We start from the raw sequence: 9481 nt of genomic DNA, 5'->3' as shown, positions 1-9481 counted from the left end.
GTAGTATTTTGACGTCTTTGTCATGATAACAAGCTTCTTCATCCAAGAGAGTGCATGATATGCTGCTCGCTACTATGCCTGGTTTATCTCATTTTGATTATAGAATATAGAATGTTGTCGTATTTTGATGATTTTGTAATGATAGATGTAATGACAAGCTTCTTTATTGAAGAGCGTGCATGGTATGCTGCTTGCTACTACGCTTGGTTTCACTCATTGTAAGTATTAAAGAACAGAAGAGTAGAAGCTTGTAATATTTGTACGTCGTTGTCATGATAACAAGCTTCTTTATTCAAGAGAGTGCATGATATGCTGCTCACCACTATGCCTGGTTTTAGAATATAGAAGCTTGTCGTTGGTAAGAAGCTTCTTCATCCAAGACAATGCATGATATGCTGTTTGCTACTATATTTAGCTTCACTCATGCCTAGTTTTAAAACCAAAGAATAGAAGCTTGTCGTATGTTGACGTCGTTGTCATGATAAGCTTCTTTACGCAAGAGAGTGCATGGTATGCTGCTCTCTACAACTATGCATGGCTTCACTCATGCTAAGAAGAATAAAAGCTTGTCATATTTCAAAAGTCATTGTCAAGGTAAGAAGCTTCTTCATCCAAGAGAGTGCATGGTATGATGCTCTCTACTGTGTGAGGCTTCACTAAAGCTGAGTTTTAAAAAACAGAAGAACTGAAGCTTTTCATATTTCAACGTCATTGTCATGGTAAGAAGCTTCTTCATCCAAGAGAGTGCATGGTATGCTGCTCATTACTATGCTTGGTTTAACTCATGTTGATTTTAGAATAGGAAGCTTGTCGTATTTTGAGGTCTTTGTCATAATAACAGGCTTCTTTATTCAAGAGAGTGCATGGTATGCTGCTCGCTACTGTGTGAGGCTTTACTCATGCTGAGTTTAAAAAAACAGAAGAATAGAAGCTGGTCGTATGTTTCCGTCGTTGTCATGATTAGCTTCTTTACGCAAGAGAGTGCATGGTACGCTGCTCGCTACAACTATGCATTGCTTCACTCATGCTAAGAAGAATAAAAGCTTGTCATATTTCAAAAGACATTGTCAAGGTAAGAAGCTTCTTCATCCAAGAGAGTGCATGATATGCTGCTGGCTACTATGCTTAGTTTAACTCATGTTGATTTTAGAATATGGAAGCTTGGAATAAGTTGACGGCTTTGTCATGACAACAAGCTTCTTCATCCAAGAGAGTGCATGGTATGCTGCTCGCTACTGTGTGAGGCTTCACTAAAGCTGAGTTTTAAAAAACAGAAGAATAGACGCTTGTCATATTTCAACGTCATTGTCATGGTAAGAAGCTTCTTCATTCAAGAGAGTGCATGGTATGCTGCTCATTACTATGCTTGGTTTAACTCATGTTGATTTTAGAATAGGAAGCTTGTCGTATTTTGAGGTCTTTGTCATAATAACAGGCTTCTTTATTCAAGAGAGTGCATGGTATGCTGCTCGCTACTGTGTGAGGCTTTACTCATGCTGAGTTTTAAAAAACAGAAGAATAGAAGCTTGTCATATTTCAAAGTCATTGTCAAGGTAAGAAGCTTCTTCATCCAAGAGAGTGCATGATATGCTGCTCGCCACTATGCCTGGTTAACATAATGTTGATTTTAGAATATGGAAGTTTGTAGTATTTTGACGTCTTTGTCGTGATAACAAGCTTCTTCATCCAAGAGAATGCATGGTATGCTGCTTGCTACTGTGTGAGGCTTCACTCATGCTGAGTTTTAAAAAACAGAAATATAGAAGCTTGTCCTATTTGGACGTTGTTGTCATCATTTAAAAGCTTCTTTATTCAAGAAAGTGCATGATATGCTGCTCGCTACTATGTCTGGTTTACATCATGTTGATTTTAGAATATGGAAGCTTGTCGTATTTTGACGTCTTTTTCTTGATAAAAAGCTTCTTTATTCAAGATAGTGCATGGTATGCTGCTCGCTACAACGATGCATGGCTTCACTCATACTGAGTTTTAAAAAAACCAGAAGAATAGAAGCTTGTCGTATTTCAAAGTCATTGTCATGGTAAGAAACTTCTTCATCCAAGAAAGTGCATGATATGCTGCTCGCTATTATGCTTAGTTTCATTAATGTTGATTTTAGAATTTGGAAGCTTGTCATATTTTGAGGTCTTTGTCATAATAACAGGCTTCTTTATTCAAGAGAGTGCATGGTATGCTGCTCGCTACTGTGTGAGGCTTCACTCATGCTGAGTTTAAAAAAAAACAGAAGAATAGAAGCTTGTCGTATTTCAAAGGCATTGTCATGGTAAGAAGCTTCTTCATCCAAGAAAGTGCATGATATGCTGCTCGCCACTATGCCTGGTTTACCTCATGTTGATTTTAGAATATGGAAGTTTGTAGTATTTTGACAGCTTCGTCAGGATAACAAGCTTCTTCATCCAAGATAATGCATGGTATGCTGCTCGCTACTGTGTGAGGCTTCACTCATGCTGAGTTTGAAAAAAACAGAAATATAGAAGCTTGTCCTATTTTGACGTTGTTGTCATGATTTAAAAGCGTCTTTATTCAAGAAAGTGCATGATATGCTGCTCACTACTATGCCTGCTATACATCATGTTCATTTTAGAATATGGAAGCTTGGAATATTTTGACGTCTTTGTCATGATAACAAGCTTCTTTATTCAAGAGAGTGCATGGTATGCTGCTCGCTACTATGCCTGGTTTACCTCATGTTGATTTTAGAATATGGAAGTTTGGAATAATTTGACGTCTTTGTCATGATAACAAGCTTTTTTATTGAAGAGAGTGCATGGTATGCTGCTCGCTACAACTACGCAAGGCTTTACTCATGCTGAGTTTTTAAAAACAGAAGAATAGATGCTTGTCATATTTCAAAGTCATTGTCATGGTAAGAAGCTTCTTCATCCAAGAGAGTGCATGGTATGCTGCTCGCTACTATGCCTGGTTTACATAATGTTGATTTTAGTATACAGAATGTTGTCATATTTTGAAGTTTTTGTAATGATAACAAGCTTCTTTATTGAAGAGAGTGCATGGTATGCTGCTTGCTACTACACTTGGTTTCACTCATTGTAAGTATTGAAGAACAGAAGAGTAGAACCTTGTCATATTTTGACGTCGTTGTCATGATAACAAGCTTCTTTATTCAAGAGAGTGCATGGTATGCTGCTCACCACCATGCCTGGTTTAAATCGTGTTCATTTTAGAATATAGAAGCTAAGAAGCTTCTTCATCCAAGACAATGCATGATATGCTGCTTGCTACTATATTCAACTTCACTCATGACAAGTTTTAAAACCAAAGAAGAAGCTTGTCGTATGTTGACGTTGTTGTCACAATAAACTTCTTTAGGCAAGAGAGTGCATGGTATGCTGCTCGCTACAACTATGCAAGGCTTAACATAAAGGCTGAGTTTTAAAGAACAGAAGAATAGAAGGTTGTCATATTTCGACATCATTGTCATGGTAAGAAGCTTCTTCGTCCAAGAAAATGCATGACATGCTGCCTGCTACTAAAAAACAGAAAAATAGAAGCTTGTCCTATTTTGACGCCGTTGTCATGAAAACAAACAATATGCTGCTTACCACTAGGCCTGGTTTAAATCATGTTGATTTTAGAATATAGTCATATTTTGTAATGTTAAGGCTTCTTTTTTCACGATAGTGCACGACATGCTGCTAGTGTCTATAAATGGCTCATTTATTTTGACTTTTAAAAACAGAAAAATAGTATGTAGTCATATTTTGTAATGTTAAGGCTTCTTTTTTTAAGATAGTGCATGACATGCTGCTCGCTACTATAAATGGCTGATTTATTTTGACTTTTAGAAAACAGAAAAATAGTATTTAGGCATATTTTGTAATGTTAAGGCTTCTTTTTTCAAGATAGTGCATGACATGCTGCTCGCTACTATAAATGGCCAATTTATGTTGACTTTTAGAAAACAGGATAACAATATGTAGTCATATTGTGTAATGTTAAGGCTTCTTTTTTCACGATAGTGCATGACATGCTGCTGGCTACTATAAATGGACAATTTATGTTGACTTTAAGAAAACAGAAGATTAATATGTAGTCATATTTTGTTATTTTATGGCTTCTTTTTTTACGATAGTGCATGCCATGCTGCTCGCTACTATAAATGGCAATTTATGTTGACTTTTAGAAAACAGAAGATTCATATGTAGTCATATTTTGTAGTGTTAAGGCTTATTTTTTCACGATAGTGCATGACATCGTGCTTGCTACATAAATGGCCAATTTATGTTGACTTTTAGAAAACAGAATAATAATATGTACCGGTAGTCATATTTTATAATGTTAAGGCTTCTTTTTTCACGATAGCGCATGACATGCTGCTCGCTACTATAAAAGCCTTATTTCATGTTGACTTTTAGAAAACAGAAAAATATTATGTAGTCATATTTTGTAATGTTAAGGCTTCTTTTTTTTACACTAGTGCATGACATGCTGCTCGCTACTATAAAAGGCTTATTTCATGTTGACTTTTAGAAAACAGAAGATTAATACATAGTCATATTTTGTAATGTTAAGGCTTCTTTTTTCAAGATAGCGCATGACATGCTGCTAGCTAGTATAAATGGCTAATTAATTTGACTTTTAGAAAACAGAATAATAATATGTAGTCATATTTTGTAATGTTAAGGCTTCTTTTTTCAAGATAGTGCATGACATGCTGCTCGCTACTATAAATGGCCAATTTATGTTGACTTTTAGAAAACAGAAGATTAATACGTAGTCATATTTTGTAATGTTAAGGCTTCTTTTTTAAGATAGTGCATGGCATGCTGCTCGCTACTATAAATGGATGATTTATTTTGACTTTTAGAAAACAGAAAAATAGTATTTAGGCATATTTAGTAATGTTAACAGGGGCGCCGAAAAGGGGGGGTAAAGGAGACGGATTCTAGGGGCCCATGATGGAGGGGGGCCCAGAGAGGCCCCTAATGATGATGAAATTATAATACAGGGGGCCCTGTAAAGATTCTTTTCATGGGGCCCAAAATCCCTAGCGGCGCCCCTGAATTTTAAGGCTTATTTTTTCACGATAGCGCATGACATGCTGCTCGCTACTATAAAAGCCTTATTTCATGTTGACTTTTAGAAAACAGAAGATTAATACATAGTCATATTTTGTAATGTTAAGGCTTCTTTTTTCAAGATAGTGCATGACATGCTGCTAGTTATTATAAATGGCAATTTATGTTGACTTTTAGAAAACAGAAAAATAGTATGTAGTCATATTTTGTTATGTTAAGACTTCTTTTTTTAAGATAGTGCATGAAATGCTGCTCGCTATTATGAATGGCTAATTAATTTGACTTTTAGAAAACAGAATAATAATATGTAGTCATATTTTGTAATGTTAAGGCTTCTTTTTTCAAGATAGTGCATGAAATGCTGCTCGCAACAATAAATGGCTCATTTAATTTGACTTGTAGAAAACAGAAAAATAGTATGTAGTCATATTTTGTAATGTTAAGGCTTCTTTTTTTAAGATAGTGCATGACATGCTGCTCGCAACAATAAATGGCTCATTTAATTTGACTTGTAGAAAACAGAAAAATAGTATGTAGTCATATTTTGTAATGTTAAGGCTTCTTTTTTTAAGATAGTGCATGACATGCTGCTCGCTACTATAAATGGCCAATTTATGTTGACTTTTAGAAAACAGGATAATAATATGTAGTCATATTTTGTAATGTTAAGGCTTCTTTTTTCACAATAGTGAATGACCTGCTGCTCGCTACTATAAATGGCCAATTTATGTTGACTTTTAGAAAACAGAAGATAAATACAAAGTCATATTTTGTAATGTTAAGGGTTATTTTTTCACGATAGTGCATGACATGCTGCTCGCTACTATAAATGGCTGATTTATTTTGACTTTTAGAAAACAGAAAAATAGTATGTAGTCATATTTTGTAATGTTAAGGCTTCTTTTTTCAAGATAGTGCATGAAATGCTGCTCGCAACAATAAATGGCTCATTTAATTTGACTTGTAGTAAACAGAAAAATAGTATGTAGTCATATTTTGTAGTGTTAAGGCTTCTTTTTTTAAGATAGTGCATGACATGCTGCTCGCTACTATAAATGGCTTATTTCATGTTGACTTTTAGAAAACAGGATAATAATATGTAGTCATATTTTGTAATGTTACGGCTTCTTTTTTCACGATAGTGAATGACCTGCTGCTCGCTACTATAAATGGCCAATTTATGTTGACTTTTAGAAAACAGAAGATAAATACAAAGTCATATTTTGTAATCTTAAGGGTTCTTTTTTCACGATAGTGCATGACATGCTGCTCGCTACTATAAATGGCTGATTTATTTTGACTTTTAGAAAACAGAAAAATAGTATGTAGTCATATTTTGTAATGTTAAGGCTTCTTTTTTCAAGATAGTGCATGAAATGCTGCTCGCAACAATAAATGGCTCATTTAATTTGACTTGTAGAAAACAGAAAAATAGTATGTAGTCATATTTTGTAATGTTAAGGCTTCTTTTTTTAAGATAGTGCATGACATGCTGCTCGCTACTATAAATGGCCAATTTATGTTGACTTTTAGAAAACAGGATAATAATATGTAGTCATATTTTGTAATGTTAAGGCTTCTTTTTTCACAATAGTGAATGACCTGCTGCTCGCTACTATAAATGGCCAATTTATGTTGACTTTTAGAAAACAGAAGATAAATACAAAGTCATATTTTGTAATGTTAAGGGTTCTTTTTTCACGATACTGCATGACATGCTGCTCGCTACTATAAATGGCCAATTTATGTTGACATTTAGAAAACAGAAAAATAGTATGTAGTCATATTTTGTAATGTTAAGGCTTCTTTTTTCAAGATAGTGCATGAAATGCTGCTCGCAACAATAAATGGCTCATTTAATTTGACTTGTAGAAAACAGAAAAATAGTATGTAGTCATATTTTGTAATGGTAAGTCTTCTTTTTTTAAGATAGTGAATGAAAAGCTGCTCGCTACTATAAATGCCCAATTTATGTTGACTTTTAGAAAACAGAATAATAATATGTAGTCATATTTTGTAATGTTAAGGCTTATTCTTTCACAATAGTGCATGATATGCTGCTTGCTCCTATAAATGGCCAATTTATGTTGACTTTTAGAAAACAGAAGATTAATATGTAGTCATATTTTGTAATGTTAAGGCTTCTTTTGTCAAGATAGTGCATGCCATGCTGCTCGCTACTATAAATGGCTTATTTCATGTCCACTGTAGAGCAGAGGAGCTGATTTTATGCGCAGCAGTCACCATGTTTACATGCGTTGAACAAGCTAATAATTGTAAAGCAGGGCTCTAAGAACCCGTCAATGAACGCTCACAAAGTCTCTGATTTATTCCAACAGGAACATTTTCCAGAGGTATCAGGTTTCATTTGACTTAGCGTTGGCCCTGAGGCTCTTGGCTCATTCAGTTAGAGAAACAAAACAACAACAAAAATGATTGAATTGTGTTAACCGAGGCAAAAGAGGCACTTTCCTGGCTGCGCATTTTTGTTTGGAGGCTGACAACCTGCAGGCTTGGAATTCACTGACATGCTAATTAACGTGAACAACGACGGCCTTAAACGCATCTCGAGAAGCTAATTGTTTGCAGCAACTGAGCATTGTCTGCTTCTTTAATGACTTCCCGACTCGCCGTGGTGTTTAAATGTGCCTTCAAGGCCGAGTTCACAGCCGCGGTTCGGTCCGCCATTTAAACCGAAGCGCACCAAACTTCCTTCGCAAGCGGAGCGAGAGCATTTCTCAAGCGTTGTTTGCTGCAAAACTAACTGGCCCGATAGGAAGCCCGCTAGTCATAAGCTCAGAAGATTGATTTCTTTTGGAGGCCACGGCGTTCCTGATCCGGCCCAGAGTTTGCTGATTGGCCTTTGGCTCAGCTAAACGTTCCCCCGGGAGGGGTGGCGCTCCGTGCTGATGGGAAATGAAGCCATTTTAAGCCCCGTCGCTTGTAAACCTCTCCACCGAGCGAGAGAGAGAGAGGCGCCGCCATCTCCTAAAAGCACAGCGAGAGCGTGTCCATATTCGCAGTTTGTCCCCTAAAAGTCATGCATACTGTGCACCTTTCTGCAAAGGGCCACGGACTCGTCACACGGACCAACGATAAAACGCTCTCCAAAATGATCCCAGAGTGCATTTCTGGTCTAAAACATTTTTAATGCCCAATTATTCATTTTTTTAGGAGGCTTTTCAGTTGAAGGTGTAGGAAAGTTCACATAATGCCATTAAAGTATCCTCAAACTAGTGTTGTCCCGATACCAATATTTTGGTAGCGGTACCAAAATTATTTCGATACTTTTCGGTACTTTTCTAAATAATGGGCACCAGAATTTTTTTTATTATTGGCTTTATTTGAACAAAAAATGTTAGGGTACATTAAACATATGTTTCTTATTGCAAGTTTGTCCTTAAATAAAATAGTGAACATACAAAACAACTTGTCTTTTATTAGTAAGTAAACAAACAAAGGCTCCTAATTTAGCTGCTGACATATGCAGTAACATATTGTGTCATTTATCATTCTATTATTTTGTCAACATTATTAAGGGCAAGCGGTAGAAAATTAATTATTAATCTACTCGTTCATTTACTGTCAATATCTGCGTACTTTCTCTTTTAACATGTTCTATCCACACTTCTGTTAAAATGTAATAATCACTTATTCTTCTGTTGTTTGATACTTTTCATAAGTTTTGGATGATACCACAAACTTAGGTATCGATCCGATACCAAGTAGTTACAGGATCATACATTGGTCATATTCAAAGTCCTCATGTGTCCAGTGACATATTTCCAGAGTTTATAAACGTAGTATGCATTTTAAAAAAAACAAAGATGTTGTTGTGATGCCAAAAAATATCGACATAATCATAGTAGTATCAACTAGATACGCTCCTGTACTTGGTATCATTACAGTGGATGTCAGGTGTAGATCCACCAATGGCGTTTGTTTACATTGTGACGCCGGTGAGCTACGGTGTGTAGTGAAGCATGTTTAGCTATTCCTCGTCCTGCAGGGATGATACTTGTAAGAAACTTACTTTGTCGCCATGGAGACAAGGATTAGTGATTTAGAAGTAGCTAAAACACTGCAGACTGCGGATGGACGTTAGCCGCTAGCTAGCTAGCCATGTCTTAAAGCACCTTTTCCTGAGGACGTTTCAGTGTTATAACTTCACCTTTATCATTAGTTTTTAAGCCAAAATGCGTCCGTTCTCCCTTTTCTGTCTACACACTGTGTCTGCTTGTAAGTACTCCGTGATTGTGCGCTGCCGAACATGCTCCTCTGCTCGTAAACCAGCAATGACAATATGTGACGACGATGGGGGCGCGGGGTGGTGGCGGACCGGTACTTTTCAGAAGCGGTATAGTACCGACTATGATTAATTAGTATCGCAGTATTGTACTAATACCAGTATACCGTACAAC

This window comes from Entelurus aequoreus, linkage group LG28, assembly GCF_033978785.1.
Source record: "Entelurus aequoreus isolate RoL-2023_Sb linkage group LG28, RoL_Eaeq_v1.1, whole genome shotgun sequence".
Classification (NCBI taxonomy): Eukaryota; Metazoa; Chordata; class Actinopteri; order Syngnathiformes; family Syngnathidae; genus Entelurus; species Entelurus aequoreus.
Note: the sequence above shows the minus strand (reverse complement) of the source record.